Source organism: Lotus japonicus, chromosome 3, assembly GCF_012489685.1.
Source record: "Lotus japonicus ecotype B-129 chromosome 3, LjGifu_v1.2".
NCBI classification, from domain to species: Eukaryota; Viridiplantae; Streptophyta; class Magnoliopsida; order Fabales; family Fabaceae; genus Lotus; species Lotus japonicus.
The window spans coordinates 19,428,762-19,447,148 of record NC_080043.1 but is presented as its reverse complement, the minus strand read 5'-3'; the positions used below and the strand labels follow the sequence as shown (position 1 = coordinate 19,447,148).

Here is an 18,387-nt window from a genome sequence, read left to right as displayed (position 1 = left end):
CATCGATTGGGATAATCGTGCCATCGCCCACTTGAAGAAGTCAATATGCAAATTCTTTGATTTCCAAGAATGAAGAAGAGGACCTAGCTTGTTGTAATCTCATGTTGGTAGTTAACTTCATTACTTTAGAATGCTTCCATAGGTATGATGAATTCACAGAAGAAGAAATGATGTCTGGTCTACTTCCTTTTAAAACTACTGGAAGAATCTGTCTGAAGTCCTCACCCAAAACAACTACCTTTCCTCCAAAGGGTTTATCGTGGCCAAAAGTTGTTTGGGTCTTCATAATGTCTTTCAAAGTTCTGTCTAGAGCTTCAAAACAGTGCTTGTTAAGCATAGGGGCTTCATCCCAAATGATAAGACTTGCTTTTTGAAGCATCTCAGCTTTAGGAGAACCTTGACGGACATTACATGTTGATAATTCATGGATTGTGATAGGAATGGAAAATCTAGAGTGAGCAGTTCTACCTCTAGGTAATAGTAATGAAGCAATGCTACTTAACGCAACATTTAGAACAATTTTTCCTTCAGAATGCAGCGCAGCTGAGAGGGTATTCCGATCCACACAAGAGTTTTACCAGATCCGTCAAATCCATATAAGAAAAAAAATCCTCCGTTATTGGACGACACAACATTCAATACCTATAAATTGACATGCTTTATTAATAAGGCCATACGAAACACATCATAAACGAATTTTTTCATTTTTCCTTCTATTATGATTTAATCATAATTTAGTACCTGCGTATAAGCTCCTTTCTGTTCAGAAGTTAGGCAACAGACCAATTGTTGATGCAGTGTGTTCATTTCATCCTTATTGTAATTAAGCTCATCTGCAACAAATTGATTTTCAAAACGAAAGGTCTCACAAAAAGATGGATAAGGTAAGCTAGGCCATTCTTTAAGTGTCCTTCCATTGGTTTGCAACATCTTCTCTATCTCAATCAAACATAAATTCATCAAATCCTCATCATTGATTTGAAGATCTGCAACAAATATTAAATGGATTAAAAAAAAGCCAACAAACGTTCTCAAAATCACAAATAAATAATAAAATTCAATTGTACATAGGAGGTTTCTTTAATACAGCAAAGGAAATGAATCCTTCTAAGATGCCAATTTCAAAGAACATACGTTAATGTGGTGTTTGGTATTTCAATAGGGAACTAAATCTTTTTTTGGAAAAACAAATACTTTGTTTTGAAGTAATAAAGTAGATTTTTTATTCTTTAGGGATATCTAACAAAAACAAACTAAATAAATAATGTATAATTAATTTAAATATAAAAGCTATTTAAAAAGTTTATTTGAAGTTGTTTATCTAATTTATAATGCTCAGTAAAAAAAAATAACAAATCTTTCCTTATCAGCTAAAATATAACAAAACTTACAAAAACTAACTATTCTCTTATGAGAAAAAGTTTGATGCACCGACGGTGTAAAGTTTTTTTACACCGTCAACCAATCAGATTTCAAGGATGTGAGAAAATCTCTCTTTTCATTTAATTTCTTTAATTGACATGTCACATCCTTGAAATCTGATTGGTTGACGGTGTAAAAAAACTTTACACCGTCGGTGCATCAAAATTAAACTCTTCTCTTATTTCTCTTAATCAGATCTATTAAAATATCTGATTATACTATTGCCCAAACCCCTTATAATACAAAGATACAAAATATAAAAAAATATATAATATTAGATGAATTATTATTAAATTTTCCTTGGATAAAATGAAAAAATGAAAAGGGACATACATGAGAGATTTTTAATTGAATATATTGGTTTCAAACAAAAAATATATGACCATTTGTTTTAAGATTATTGAGATGGATGGCACAAAGTGCCTCCCTAACGATATTAGAGTAAATAGAGTATTTAATTAGTTTCATAGTAAAACTTTTTATTATTATTTACCTTTGTCAGAATCTGGATGTTTTTTAAAAGGGGAATAATTAATGTAAAAACTCAAAACTCCCAAATATATACTAAAGTAATTTGTTGTATTTGATGGAACTAATATATGGTGAAATTTATGGAAAGAATCATTTTTTTATGCATCATAATGAAATATGGAAATGATCTTCATATAATGAAAATTGGTCTAGGAAATAGAAACTAATGAAGCAAAATAAAAGAAATATCATCATTATTTAAGGTTATGATGGATTCTAAAAAGGGGTACTATTGTTGGAAATTTAAAGAATGTAAATGGAGCCTAAGTATGATTTGTGGGAGATGGACGAATGGGATTAATGAGGTGTTTTAGGGGGATATAGAAAATTTGATTGCTCACACTAACATATGAATGCTCATTAAGGCATCTAGAAGAATAAAAGGATTTGGGTTTTTTTTTAGGGGGTATATGCCATAAATTCCTTCGTTGAAATTAAACATATGGAATTAAACGCGAATACAATTTTGTTTGATCTTAAGATTAATAAATTAAATATAATTTATTCTACTTATTATATTCAGTTTCAAAAAGAAACCTCAAACAAAATTATTCCTAGTATGTATACCCGTGCCAAAGCATATGGGCATATTTCTGAACATATTAAAAATTATTTTTAATATCTGGATTATTTTTTTATATGAATGATAAATAAATACAAATATAATTCTATGTTTAATTAATATGATTATGCTATAAAAATTGAATATGTAATAAATTGCATGATTTTTATTTTTTTATTTTGTTTTTCTCATAACTAAATAATTCTACACAATGTATAACATATAAAAGATGTGATATTTTTTGGTACATTGAACTGATAAATTGCATCATTCAGGAATTGGTATCTGGACCTCTCCTACTCAACCCATAAAATTATAATAAAATTTTCTTTTTTCTTATTTTTAATTGAAAATATTTTAAGGTAAACGTTCTTCCCCATCAGATTCTATATTCACAATCAAATTGTAATGCTTCTGTATATCTATTCCTAAAAATATTTAAAAATTCTAGAAAAAAATTTAAAAATTATATTAAAACATTTTCTATTAGTTTCAACTTTAAGGTATTTTCATGCTAAATGTTCCCCTTTGTATCAGATTTTTACTATGTAACCTAAACATCAACAAATATAGACTATATACTTTCAATCCCCGTGTGACAAATAGTTTTAAAGGTATTTTCATGGTAAATGTTTATCATCGCATTAGCTTTAAATGTTCATCATCATCATCATCATCTCTCTCTCTCTCTCTCTCTCTCTCTCTCTCTCTCTCTCTCTCTCTCTCTCTCTCTCTCTCTCTCTCTCTCTCACGCTAATGTATAAAGGACTTGTTATTCCAACAACTTGTTCATTTGGAAGCTGATATAATCTATGTCGTGAGATTCTTATGCTGATTGGATGCTTATAAAACTTAAATTTAGCGACTCAATAATTGATTTTACATTCTCATCAAAAACTTAAGCATAAAAAATATAAGCTATATATGTTCATTTATTCCAATTGTCGTCAAAATTTCATATTTATATAAATACATATTTTAATATAAATGTTCTTCCCCGTGGAATCTATATTTTCACAATCAAATAAAAATGGTTTTGTATATCTACTCTTAAAATTATTTAAAAGTATGGAAAAATTATTAAAATTTTATTAAAACATTTTCTATTAGTTTCAATTTAAAGTATTTTCATGCAAAATGTTAATCATCATGTAGGAGCTTTGTACTATATAATTAATAAATATAGACCAAATATGTTAATTCTTCTCTAATCCTTCGTGTGAGCCCTATATTTACAATCAAATTACAATGCTTCTGTATATATACCCTTAAATTATTTACACAGTTTGGGAAGAGTATTAAAATTAAATTAATACATATTTTCTTTTAATTCCAACTTGAAAGTATTTTCATGTAAAATGTTCCTACCTGTATGAGCTTTTTAATATGTAACTTAAACAATAATAAATAAAAGTTATATATGTTCGATTATTCCAATTCCCATCAAAAACTCAAATTTGTATATATATTTAACTTTAGACTTATGAAAAAAAATAGAAAATTATATTAAAGTTTATTGTTTGTTACTTCAGATTGAAAATATTTTAATATAAATGTTATTCTCTGTGGAATCCTTATTTTCACAATCAAATTAAAATGGTTCTGTATATCTACTCTTAAAATTAATTAAAAGTCTGGGAATATTACTAAAATTATATTGAAACATTTTCTATTGGTTTCAACTTGAATGTATTTTCTAATGTTATGAAAACCGGACCGGTCACTGAACCGGTGAAGATACTGATTTAAGGTTTAAAGGTTCAACCGAGGTCGAACCGGGGTCCAACCTGTAGTATTTAAATGGTATTTAAATATAAATATTAATTATTTATACTATTACAAATATAATTTATACTATATATAACACTAATTATAAACATTTTATATTAAATATGAGAATTTAAATTCTAAAACTATACTTAAAAAAAAAACTTTCGTAAATGAAATGATAGAGATTAGAGAGCTAGCCACCTAGTTATTTTTTTAAAACTACATAGTAACGTTACAAAATATTTCATTGCTCTTTTTTTTTTCAATCATTGCATTTATTTTTTGAAAATCTAACAGTAGGCTTATTTTTTTGAAATGAACAGTAGGTTTGTTAAGTGTTTAGTAGCTGTACAATTTTCTATAAGTAAAGGGGTGAGTAATAAATGTTTAGTAGCTGTACAATTTTTATCTCTCAATTCTTTTTGGTTTTCTCAATCAAAGGGGTGAGTAATGAATGTTTCTCTTTTGAAAATGAGTTATAAATGTTATATTTTAAAAAATAATAAATGCCAACAGTTTTATTATGGAAATAACTAATATTAATAGCAACAATACAGAAATCAAGGGCTGCCAGCTTGATATTAGTGCAGGTCTGTTTGGAAAATCAGTTTTTTACCAACCGGTTAAGCCACAGAACCGGCGGTTTTACCAGTTCTGACCGGTTCTTACGGTTCTTGTCCGGTTTAATAATTCCCGATTTTAGAAGGGCTCCGGACCGGTGAGATGGCCGGTTCCCGGTCCAACCGGTCGAACCGGCCGGTCCGTTCCGGTTTTCATAACATTGGTATTTTCATGTCAAATCTTCCTCATGTAAGAGTTTTTACTATATAATTAATAAATATAGACTAAATATGTTTATTTTCCTCTAATTCCTCGTGAAAGCCCTATAATCACAATCAAACTATAATGCTTTTGTATATATACTCTTAAATTATTTAAAACGTATGGAAAAATTATTAAAATTATAATAAAACATTTTCTATTAGTTTCAACTTGAAAGTATTTTCATGCAAAACGTTCCTCATGTTAATTGTTCTCTAATTCCCCGTGGGATCCTTATATGGCTATATTCACAATCAAATTATAATGTTTCTGTAATCTACTCTTAAATTATTTATAAAGTATGAGAAACATACTAAAATTAAATAAAAATATATAGTCTATTAGTTCCAACTTGAAAGTATAGACTATATTTGTTAATTTATTCCAACTCCAGTATGACTAATATTTAAATCAAAACTTCATTTTTTTTATATATTTACTTCTAAACTTATGAAAAAAATGAAAAATTAAATTAGATTTTATTTTTTGTTATTTTTACTTGAAAATATATTTTTGTTAATGTTCTTTCCCGTGGAATCCCTATTTTCAATGCTTTTATAAATCTACTCTTAAGATTATTTAAAAGTCTGGATAAAGTAATAAAATTATATTAAAACATGTTGTATTAGTTTCAACTTGAAAATATTTTCATACAAAATACTACTTATGTAGGAGCTTTTTACTATATAATTAAGAAATATAAACTAAATATGTTTATTTTCTCTAATTCCACATGGGAGCCCTATATTCAAAATCAATATGTTTATATTTACTCCAAAAGTAATTTAAAAAATCAGTTTATTTTTCAATGAATTTTAACATAAAAGTATATTAATGTAAAATATTCATCCGTGGAAACCTTTTATCATATAATCCAAGAATAAATAAGGAACCAATAAACACTACAACTTTCTTTCTAATGATCACTATTAGTTTAATTCAAAATTAGATTCAGATTTCCTTTATAATAGTTTTCATTTTTTTATGGTAAACTTTGTTTAGTAAACTTCATTTTTTTCATTTTGAACTTGGATAATGAAAATGTTCTTCCCCGTGGGTTCCCAATTTTCACAATCAAAGTATATTGCTTCTATATATATTCTCTTAAAATCATTTTAAAAGATTAGAAATAGCATAAACTTATGTAGAAAAATTTATCGAAAATAGCTGATACATATAGTTTTATACTCCCTCCGTCCCTAATTATAAGCTAACATTGAGACTTTTTTTGTGTCACTAAATATAAGCTAACCTTGCAAAAGTTAATATTTCTTTCCATATTCACCCTTGCATTTATTGGTAGTGGAGCACCACCATTAGTAGTACAATGATGAAAAAGTGTTATCATAAATAGGGGTAAACATAGAAAGTTGTACATTTTTTTTGAAAACCAATGCATCAATTAAGGCTTTCTTAATAAGTGTGATTTTTACAACTTTAGCTTATAATTAGGGACGGAGGGAGTATATATTTACTTCTAAAAATATTTAATTATAACTCCACCGTTCGAATTAGCAGAAGAAGATATTTCTTTATAAATTCTTGGAAGCAATAATAATAATTAAAAGTTCTTGATAGTCACAACAGGTACATCCCTTGAAAATACACAATTTAATCTTTCAAAATTTCAAGTTCATAAGTTTGACAGCTCAATTAAAAATTTCTACTACAAATTGATAACTTCAATGAGCCCTAAAAAAATGGTTGGAGTTCCCGGGTAATTATTTTTCATTATACACTTTCAAAGTGACATGGGTGGCTGCACAAATAATTAAGTTTGCTTGGAGGATTGTTTGTCTTTCCAACGTGTGCGGTCCACAATTACACAAATGGTTTGACATATTCAAGAAGAATACATGTTACATTCAATTGAATAGTATAAGTATCTTAAATATACACACTGAAGAGGATGGTACCGTCAATTTGTGTACATATGTTTTTTATAGAGACCATCGTCAATTGAAAGGTGTTTACTCAGTTTTGATCTAGATGAAAAAACGCAATACATTAATTAAGGGGACCTATGAGACCAACAGAAGCATAAAATAGGAGAGAATAATGGAAAAATTGAAGTTTAAAAACGTAATCAAACTGGAATTGGATCATAAACAATCTTTGTTATAATTAAGGAGTTAACTATTTTTTCTATGGAATAACATAAGATATAATTTATAACTAATGAAGATTTATCTTAATCATGCTATCAAATTACAACGGTAATCAAAACAGTCAACTTATATAATAAATCCATTGAAATTATATTTTTCATCTACCATTACACTGTTTCAAAATCTACCCTGTTGTAAATATATAAGTTAATTATTTTTTATAAGTATATTCAAAAAAATCTCATCTTCCCTTTATTTATTTTTATTTTTTTACAAAGCATAAAGATATATAAAAAAAGCTTTGGGAACAAAGCTCAAAAGAGTACAGGGCAAAAAGGTGATTAGTGAAACAAAAAAGCTATCACCTAACATTGAAGCGCCAACCCCAAAAAACCAGAGAAAAAAACGCCCAACAGAACCCCGATCAGGAATATACAATGAATATACCACATAAGAAAATCCAACCTAAGGCTAACCCAAGAGCAAAGAACCCGCCAAAAAGACTAATTATAAGTTTTGACATTTTTTATATAAAAACCGATAGGCCAATTCCTAGTAGTTTACTAAAGTAATGCTTTACCTATACCATTAAGTTTTACCTATTTTTTATAAATAAGTTTAAAATAGGTTGCCATATATTCTTATTTTTTCTTATTAAAAATAGTTCTCTATTACAGAAACACGTTTTATAAATTGTATACACCCTCCAGTCACTATTATAAGCAAAAGTTAGGTTTTTAGATTCATTCAATAAATGATGTATGTGGGTGATCATTAAAATAGTCACATACATCATTTATTAAAAATATAACTTTTGCTTATAATAGTAACCGGGTGATGTATATATCACATACTAATTCAAAATATTCAAATAATAATAATAATTTTATTCCTGTTCCAAAAGGAGAGTAAGCAGTTTTGGCATACATTTGTAAACTCTGAAATCTAGGAGTATTCTAGTGGAGTGAAAAATGTCAATTCAAGATATGGAGGAGACTATGAATGGAGCAGTGATTTGCTTATTGGTTATGTGCCACTACCCTCTCCCTCATTGATATGTGTTAAAATCACACCATAATGTTAGTCAAATTAGATTTTAGTACTCTTGAGATATTAATATCAAAATAAAATATTATAATCTTATATAAAAAATCGATACTCAATTTGAAATGGAAATAACTCGTTGATTGACTAAAAGATGATGAAGCAAAAAACATGATCACATTGATTCAAAATCAAGATCCAAAAGCGGCAAAAGTACAAAACAGAATTGTTTGAGAGGGAGCTTTGGAATTGCTCTTACAAAATTAGACAATGTTTTTTTTTTTTTAACATAAATCAAAACTACTGAAACTCAAAGCTATCCCAATGTTTGAAGAGACTGAAATTCTTCATGCATCCTTCTCTTGCTTGATCTCTGTGATTAACTTAGTAGCGGTGGTGCTGCTGCCGCCGCTCCCATCCATCTGAAATTTTGTAGTTTCAATCACAAAATTTGAAAGTTCAACAAATATACATCAGCCAAGTAAATCGTCTACAACAAACTAATTAATTTTAAAATTAAGCAATTAAGTAATGTGTCTATAGCAAAAGAAACAGCAAGCTAATTTAAGGAGAAAAACCAATCAACGTTAATAGCAGCAAGCCTATGGAAAACAATAAACTAATTTTTTTACAAATCAAAGATCGATTGATACTTCCACTTGGTTCAAAACGCATCAATCTAAATAAAAAGAAAACAAAAATTTATATTCAATTTCATATAATGAAATGAGTTCATACCTTATTATCCATCAATATCAATATATATCATCTCAATTCCAATAAGAGGAAAGAGCAGAAACTAAACGCAGATTGGTTGAGAAAGAAAGATTTATGTTTTGAATCAAACTTCATGTGTTATTTATAGGTGAAGCCTCATGAATTTTATCAACATGGGTTGGCAAAATAAACCAATCAAAATAATATGTGATAGAATCAATCAATTAATATATGTTGGAGACCTCAATAGTTTAAATCAATTAATTGATTAAGAGAGTCTATATACGTATTGTAGTTGGATAAATTGCATCACGTGTCAGTCTTTTAACAATCTTCCACCAATCAAAAATTGATATTTTAGCAATTTTGAATAAATGTCTCAAAGTAATTATGAGAAGTATAAGAAATGACAGTCTTGATATCTAAAATGGTTTAAATGTGCATTTGAATTAGAGATAACTTTAAATTATGATTGACCAAAATTGATGATTGGAAATATGTTAGTCTTAATAATCACGCACAATTAATAGGAAATTAAAGACAATCAGTGAAGTAGAAAAAAATGAAAAAAGCAACGTGATTGGCTTGTTACATGGAGTGGGAGTTAAATGTTTTTAAAATTGAGTAAAGAAAAAATCTGATTGGCCATAAATGTGATAATGGAAGAGAGTCAAGAGACGCAGGGTAAAAGCATATAATATATAAGACTAAAAAAATTGAAAATAAAACTGATTTAAGTGGTTTGCCCTGCACAAAAGTTATAATTCCAATTGAACCACTTTGAAATTTGAGAAACGTGAAACAATAATATGAGAAAGGGGAGGAAAGAGAGAGAGAAGGAATAGAAATTATGGTTAATTGCACATAGAAATTAGATAGAATTAATTCATCTGTATAATTATATGTTAAGACCGAGATAATGGGGGAGAGAAAAAAGGATGGAGATAGTGGGAGAAGAGAGAGTATGAAGGATGGAGGAATAAATCTGAATATAATAATCCAAAGGGGACACGTGGCACGTTGTGGTTCAATGTTAGGGGAATAAAATATTGTAAAATATTCTGGAGCTGAGATTTTTTATAATGACATGCTTGGAATGTTACTGCTTTAATATATATATATATATAGATATGATGATATTTTCATGGATTATTTTAATTTTAATTATTCTGTAATAATTTTGATTCACTCATCCTTTCAAAAAATAAAACTTAAACATGAATACACTTTTTTTTTCAAAGAGAGCATAAAAGTTTGTGACTTTGTGTATTGATTGGTTTCACATGATAATAGTGTGCTAATCCTTCTCTTACCTGATAAATTAATAATAAAGTTAATCATGTTTAGTCCTTGACCCTCATATTTAAGGGTTCCTGCATTAAATCATTAATAGACCTGCCGACTATCTTCTGTTTGCACACTTCTTACACTAATAAAGATATTAATATTAATTTAACAAAAACATACCACGAAGCATGTTCAATAAAGTAGAAAATGCATAATTAAGGAAAACCAATAAGTTCTAGCACACACACCTGATCAATAGTTGAGTTTATTAATAATTTAGTCTAATTTTCAATTTTTGGGCGGGTATGTAGAAAGATTTGTTGGATTAATTAATTTCACTTAATCTGATCTCAGAATCTTATAATTATCGAATTAGTCTCATAGTTTTCTACTGTCGGGATATCTAATAAACCTATAAGAAAAAAAAAAGTGAAATTAAATTGTATATACATAGTGTGATGGTCCGCATGATAGTAGAGCTAAAAATTCATTGGTTAAGAGTAATTGATTCAAGTGATACATACATGTTTTTTTTTCGGAGTATGATTTAGTGTTTAAGTATTGTATAGGAAAATTAATTCTGATAAGAGAATTAGCCTCATAAAAATACAAATATTGTCAACTCAAACAAAAATAGACCAAATAAATGTGTATTGTCCATAGACAATCGACATAAAATGCTTTTTTAACTTGGAGGAAATAAAAAAATCAACAAACACCCTAATCATTTGAAAAATAACGATTAGATCATGAAATTGGATTGCGTATCATGCACAAGCAGCTGACACGTTAGTCGTTTTAACTAGAATGTTGTATTAATTTATGCATCATGGAATAGGAGAAAAACAATGACACATCTTAATTTAAAGATATCTGCCGTTAATATATATAATTGCAATGCGTTAAATTGTTCTCAATTAAAACTTTTAAAGTGTTCGGGTCTTTTTTGAAACTGTGCTTTAGGGCATCGATGGCATTTAGGAGAGTGTAATATTTTAAGATTCCATTTTATAGATTAGCATATTTTTTTAGTTTGCTTATTAGGCATAATCATAAAAGAGGATATGGTTGTTAGGACTCAGCACCCATGAGTAGCCGAAAGACTCTCCATAGTAAATTGAAAAAAAAAAATCACACTACCTCCATCTATAAAAATAGAAATAGAAATTATATAAAAGCTAAAGTAAACAACGTGAACTGCATTGTTTGAACAAACGGCAGATCATAATGACCAAACAAAAGAAAAAACGATGGAGGAGGGTAGAGTCTCTCTCCTTCTCTCCCTCTCTCTCTCTCATGAGAACAGAACAATAATATATAACGTGAATATCATATGGTACTTAACAAAGAAGAAAATCTTTCTGCTGTTGATACGCTCACATAAAAAAAGATAAACAAGTAACTAACCGGGGCTTTTGTCTCTGAAATGTGGCGTAAGCTTCTTATTTATCTCAAGTATACAATACATAATACTCCCTCCGTTACCTATTATAAGTCACATTTTTTGAAAAAAATTTGTTACAAAATATAAGTCACTTTCTAATATCTAGGAAGCATTAAATAATTTTTTCTAAGTTCACCCTCATATTTAATATGAAAGAGATGATAAACTTTAGAAGTATTAACTTGGAGAGAGAAAATCATAGGAAAGTAAATAAGGGTAATCTAGGAAAGTAAATCATTTTTTTTTACAAATTTATTACTAGTAACTACTTTTCTTAATCTAAGAGAATTAGTTATTTGTGACTTATATATAGGAACGGAGGGAGTAATTGCTAATAATTAGTCTCACTTGATCGGAAGAAAAAATGGATGCTATTTCTGACACCAACTTTTCAACGTTCACGTGGAAATGAATAGTTTTTATGAAAAATATATATAGTTGAATCCTAAAATAATGCGACACTCAATAAACATATGAGTTTTGCGACGGTTTTTTATCTTGACAAATTACAAAATTAGAAAAAATAAAATTTTATATATGAATTATATTTGACGTATCTAGCTGATAAACTAGTTGAAAGCTTAAAAATTAATTGGAAGCTTATAAGCTAGCTAACAACTGAAAACTGATAGTTTAAAAGCCACCTAATTGATAAAAATTATTTGGTAAAATTAGTTGTTGAAAAAGTTAAAATTGTGAAATGACATAAAAGGGCGTCTCATATAATTCATTTTAATATTTATTTACACATCAATACTTATATAATTCATCGCCATAACACACACACAACCCGCGGCTAGGGAGAGAAAGGGAGGAAGAGAGAAAAAGCTTGGATCTTCTTGCTTCTTGAGGGCTTTTGAGTGGATTCTTGAGCTTGAAAAGTGGATTTCTTAAGGAAACTTGGATCTTCATCATCTCCTTCATCTCCAACCTCTTTTCCAACTTCTGTTTCATCTCTTTCTTGGAGCTTTGTGTTGTTCCCTTGTTCTTGATTGTCTACATTTTAGCTAAGTGTGTTTTGTGGCAAGATGTGGGACACAATGTTGTAGCATCTTGGATGCAACATTTGTCCCTATGGGCCTACTGTGTATGATTAAGTGTTTTATTCCAGAAGCAGTGAGTGGATTACGTGGTCAACAAGCTAGGGTTGTTGAGGAGGCTTTTGTGCGCCGTTTAAAAGAATATACCAAGTGTGATCAAATTGATTCCAGCAGATTTGATCCGAAGGTTTGATTGTGGAAGGGTTTATCTTTTGTTCAAATCTTAGGTGATAAGATTTGGTGCATTTTTAAAAAGATTGACTTCTTGTTTTTATTATGGACTTTTTGTTCATTAAAGCCCTTCGAAGACAAGACCTGAAAAACTGCTATATGAGAAGACCAAGACGTAGTTACTAGGTGACGTTTTTCAACTGAGAGAATTAGGGTTCATCTTGTGAGTTCATACTGTTGTAACTCTCTCAGCAACTTTACTTGTTCCTATTAAGCTGAGAGTAGTTTGTGTTAGTTGTTTAATCGTGTGGTCTGTCTTTGTTCTTGTTGTAAGGGATCAATCACTACAGTGATTGTGAGAGAAAGTGAGTGGGGCTCTCATACTTAGGGGAAGGACTAAGTAATAAGCCACTGGTAGGAATAGGTAAAAGGGGCCATGAGCAGGGGTTGTTCATCTAAGACCTTATGTACTTGATTCTCTATAATAGTAGATTATCTTTCTCGGGTGAAAGCTCTCCAGACGTAGGTGATTTTGCACCAAATTGGGTTAACAATCTTTTGTGTTATTTTGTAGTTTCTGTTAGCGTAAATTGCCAATCTTAACTTACTGTGTATCATATGTTATACAAGATGTCCTAGACATCGAGTATAACATATGTCCTACGTGTGCCAGAATTTCACTTTGTGAGCAAAAGGTTAGTATTGGCCCCAAGCTTTGAGTTGATAGACTTGAGAGTATATTTCTACGGTCAAAATACTTCTCTATGTCTTTGATCCATGTAATTTGATAGTTTATGCATGAAAAGTTGAACAATACCTAAAGTTAACAACTTTTAGGCGTTTAATTGTGTTAGAGCTTAATGCATGCTAAGTGCCTTCACATTTTTTGCTTATGTGACATTTGATTTGAATTGTATTGAATCAATTTTGGAAAAAACACAATTTTGAGTTTTAGGGCTTTTCAATTTGGGGCTTTTTTATTCTAGAACCTTGGGAGGAGTATATGCATGCCTTAAACTCTTCTTAGACACTAGTAGTGATGCATGATGCCTAGGAAATAGTTTGTTGTGAAAGAAAATGTCAACTTCCCTTTTACCTTGTTATGGTTGTGGCCGTAGGTATTCACGCATGTTGGGGGAAGAAAAATCATTTTTTGAAGCTTAGAATTGATGCATGAAGTTAGGTGAAGTTCGGGAAAGTGTTGCGTAGAGATTAGCAATAAAAATGTTGAATATGCTATGTGTTATATTGGACATGCAAAGTGTTACTTGTTCTTTAAGTTAGTAAAAACATGTTATGTGCAACTACTTGGAAAAGACCTCGCATGAGCTTAAATTGATGATGCATGTAGGAAGTGAAATGAAGATAAAAATGGAATTTTGTGCCTAATAGACACATGATAGTCGTGGGATAACTAGGGGAAAATGAGAAGAAAAAATGTCGGGAATCACTAGGAACATGACTAGGATAATCACTTATGGATATTAACATGTTTTGTGCTTTAAATGTGAAGTTGGAACCTTAGTAACTTACTTGTTACATGTTTAGTTGAAACTTGAGTTTTGAGCCAAGTTACACATTCGGGGTAATCTTCTTTTTTTTTGTCTAAGTGTTGCATTCCTATAGCTTATAGAGCTTTCCAGTTTTGATTAGTCGCTCTAAGTCGAGTTGTTGCTTAGTGACTAAATAATTGTGCTTTTGCTTAAGGATTGTAATGTGCAAACTTGGAACTCACGGAGTTGGAGCGACCGTTTAAAGACAAAGAAGAAAGAAGAATCAACGAAGGTGAGTACAATTTACTTTACTAGCTATACGCTAAACATCGACTGGTCGATGATTGCTAATGATGATTGCTTGTGATGATATGAATGGTTGATGAAGTATGCTTTGAATTGTTGTTGTAATATATGCATGACTGTTTGATAGTATGCATGATATGCTGCCATAATTGTGAATTATGTTGAGACATCGATTGTAAACACGAGGTGTTTATAAGCGTTAGCGAGTAGGATCCGACGAGAGGTCTGAGCTACTGTTGAACTGTTGACGTTGAGGATCGAGACTTTCTCAGGAAAAGTACTTCGGGGAAAATGGGACCTTTTGAGATATTAGGCTTTGAAACAAAAGAGATAAGACTTCAAGTTTTGAGAATAAAACTCCATAATGAAACTAATTCAAGATAGAACGTTTTGACTCTAAAGAGAACCTTTTTGAAGAAGACTTAGGATTGGAAAGTGATTTTTGAAAATGGGAAAGGTCAACGAACCGAGTTTGAGAAAAATGGATAACTTGAGCTGCGGGCATCAAGAGGATGAGTCGTTGTGACGAGAGAAGTCGCTAGGGTGTAGGTGGCATTCCTTACTTGTTGAAGTAATTTGGTCAGGGGACCGACGTTTACCCTAGGTAAACGATAGAGACAACGAACACTAGTTAGACACGTATTGTGTGAGGACGAATCATTGTTAAGCGAACCACATTGCACGCATGCATACATTTGTTGAAGAAGTACTTAGGGTACTTCTGGCATAGCAGGCATAAATGGTTCACCGGGGAGGTGGGATCGTCCTGATTATGTCTGGCATAGAAAGGGGAAATGGTTAACTAGAAAAGTAGGAGCGTCTTGACTATGACCAAGGTAGTAAGCAACACTCGAGCATAAAGAATTAAACACGAGGCATGTGTTAGGATCGACTCGAAGTGCCCAGCCTAAGTGGCAATTCCGTTGTCTTATCTCGTCGCCAAAAGGGTAGCGTTATCCGGATTGTGTCGTGCATACATTACATCGGTACCCCATGCAACTAACTATACTTGTTGATGTGTTGGTAAGGAATTGTGACTTATGGATTGATAACATGATTGGATAGTTTATGTTATGATATGTTAATGATGATTATGATGTAACATGTAATTTATTGATATACCTTGATATGTTGTATTGCATTATACATTATTCTTGTAAGTTGATCCTCGCATGCCTTGTTTTTATGTTTGTCTCTAGGCAGTTGGCTAACGGCCAGATGCTGGACAACTGGTTCCAAGAGGTTCGCCATTCAGGGCAGATCAGATACGAGATGATTGATCGAGATGAGCTCGAGTCCTTAGAGGTTGACCACGCCACCAGGAGGGCTACCTATTATGGGCGAGTAGTCGAGGATGCACATAACCGCCACATACACATAGTCGAGGGGAGGATGCGTCAGATAACAGTGAGCTTTAGCCTACCACTTGCGTTCTTTGGCCCCGGGAAAGGCATACGCCCACCCAAACCACCTACATCTTATGAGGAGGATCCTTCAGAGGCACACTATGCGCTTCATGCTACACATTAGGAGCCAGTTGCTAGGTCAGGCATTGACCTAGCTACCTTTATTCCTTCCACCTCGAGCCACCCAGTGTCCAAGAGGGAGCCATTATCTTCATCTCTTTCACCATTCAGAGATAGAGCGAGAGAGAGAGAAAGAAAGGGCGAGGACGACGTTGGAAGGTGATAGTGATAGAGAGATTGAGACAGTGAAAGATGCGACTGCTAGGGTTGGAGACTTGGAAATTTTGATGTTGAGAGTGATATTGACCGAGAGTAGGGATGGCAATGGGTCGGGTAGGGTGCGGGTTTTGCCAAACCCAAACCCAAACCCGAAATCAAAAACCCACACCCGCACCCGCACCCGAACCCGAAATGGGTGGTGAACTTAAACCCACACCCGAACCCATTGGGTTTCGGGTTCACCCGACCCGTACCCACACCCGCACACAACCTCAAACAAACAGTTGAACTCGGAAACCCGACCTGAAAAAGACTGTGAAGAGAGCTATATTATGTAATGTAACATTGTAATTGCCATGTTACTGTTAAATTAATATGCAAGATGCTGCATATATTGTATTGCACAAGCAGAATACTTAGGTTTCACTTATACAGATCCGGGTTCGGGTAGGGTTCGGGTGCGGGTTTGGCCAAACCCAAACCCGAACCCGAAAGTGATCGGGTAAAACCCGAACCCGAACTCGAACCCATTTAACTCGGGTTTTCACCCAAGAAATCGGGTCGGGTCGGGTCGGGTGCCCATGGGTTCGGGCTTCTCTGCCATCCCTAACCGAGAGTGTGAGAGATGACTACGGCTAGGGCTGGGGTTTTGAGGCTAGAGGGTTTGGGTCGTTCGAAGCTGAGAATGATGGAGGGCTTGGGCCGATGAAGTTACATTTTTTTAAAGATCTACTTCGGTCAATTCGGTCGGGATGGAGCTAAATCGAGTGATCTAAACCATTAAAAACAAGTTTCTTATATAATACTCCCTCCGTTCCTAATTATAAGACATAGTTTTAAATTTTTCATATTCCTAAATATAGGACCTTTAACAAAAATATATTAAAAAGTATTCTACTATTTCATATATACCCCTTATATTAATTGTGTGTTTTCAATTCCAAAGTTTTAATTATCACCTACCATTAATTAGTGAGAGAAAATGACAAAGGGTAAATATGGAGGAATTTATGCATTTTTAAAAAAACCAATACACTAATTAGACATATTTAATATTTTTTTAATAAACGTATTTTTTGTATTAGGTCTTATAATTAGTAACGGAGGGAGTAGTGTTAATATAACAAAATACACAAAATTAATATATATATATATATATATATATTCTCGTAATAGATAGTAATATCAATATGTTGCCATACGTATAGGAGCTTTATAAATTGAGAGGAAGCACCTAAAGAATTTTCTATTGTGATTGAATTTTAATTAATGAACGGATAAAAAGGTTGCACGACGAGCACTGATATTTCAAAAATTAAGGCACAATTAATTAATTGGAATAAGTAACCCAGAGTGTGGAAGAGATGAATCAGATGATAGAATAAGAAAAGAAGGAATGATAGAAGGTTCAAATAGGAGGCAAGCGTGTGGGGCAAAGGATGTGATGTGACCAAGATTTTGAAGTGGAGAAGAGAAGGCGAGAGACTTGGCCACGTGTAGTGAGGGTCGCACTCTCTCAAAGAGGGAGCAACGCGGGGTTAGACGTGTGCAACAAACAAACGGAAGATAATCTATTTGCACCACTTTGAATTGAAACAAAAAGAAATGAGAAATGTGATATTAGTGGGAGAGTAGACTCATACTTTCTCCATTCCTATTTATTTATAAATGAAGAGAATGTTAACATAAATTAAGGAAAGTAATTAATTATCTTGATTTTCATAAAAATATTATTTGTTTTTCTATATCACTCTTTAAAATGTATTTTATCTTTCTTCATTTATTATTTCTGTAAGAGTATTTCTTGGAAAAACATCAATTAATGCTTTCTTGAAACTCTAAGTGAACAGATATATATGAACAAATTTTTTTCTTCAAAGTGGATAGTTAATAAGAAACGGAGAAAGTACTTTCTAACGCACTAATTGTAATTGATTTATTACTAAAATTTTGCACTGAGGTGAAGTAATAAAAAAATAGCAATA

At 31.5% G+C, this 18,387-nt stretch overlaps 1 long non-coding RNA gene across 1 annotated transcript; it reads right to left on the bottom strand.

Moving 5' to 3' along the window:
• Window positions 1-8,439: 8,439 nt before the first annotated feature.
• On the bottom strand, window positions 8,440-9,075 carry LOC130742922 (uncharacterized). Its single transcript, XR_009021302.1, has 2 exons — window positions 8,998-9,075; window positions 8,440-8,681 (listed from the first exon to the last, which is right to left on the bottom strand). It is a non-coding gene; the product is annotated as an uncharacterized LOC130742922 (long non-coding RNA).
• Between the last annotated feature and the right edge of the window lie 9,312 nt (window positions 9,076-18,387).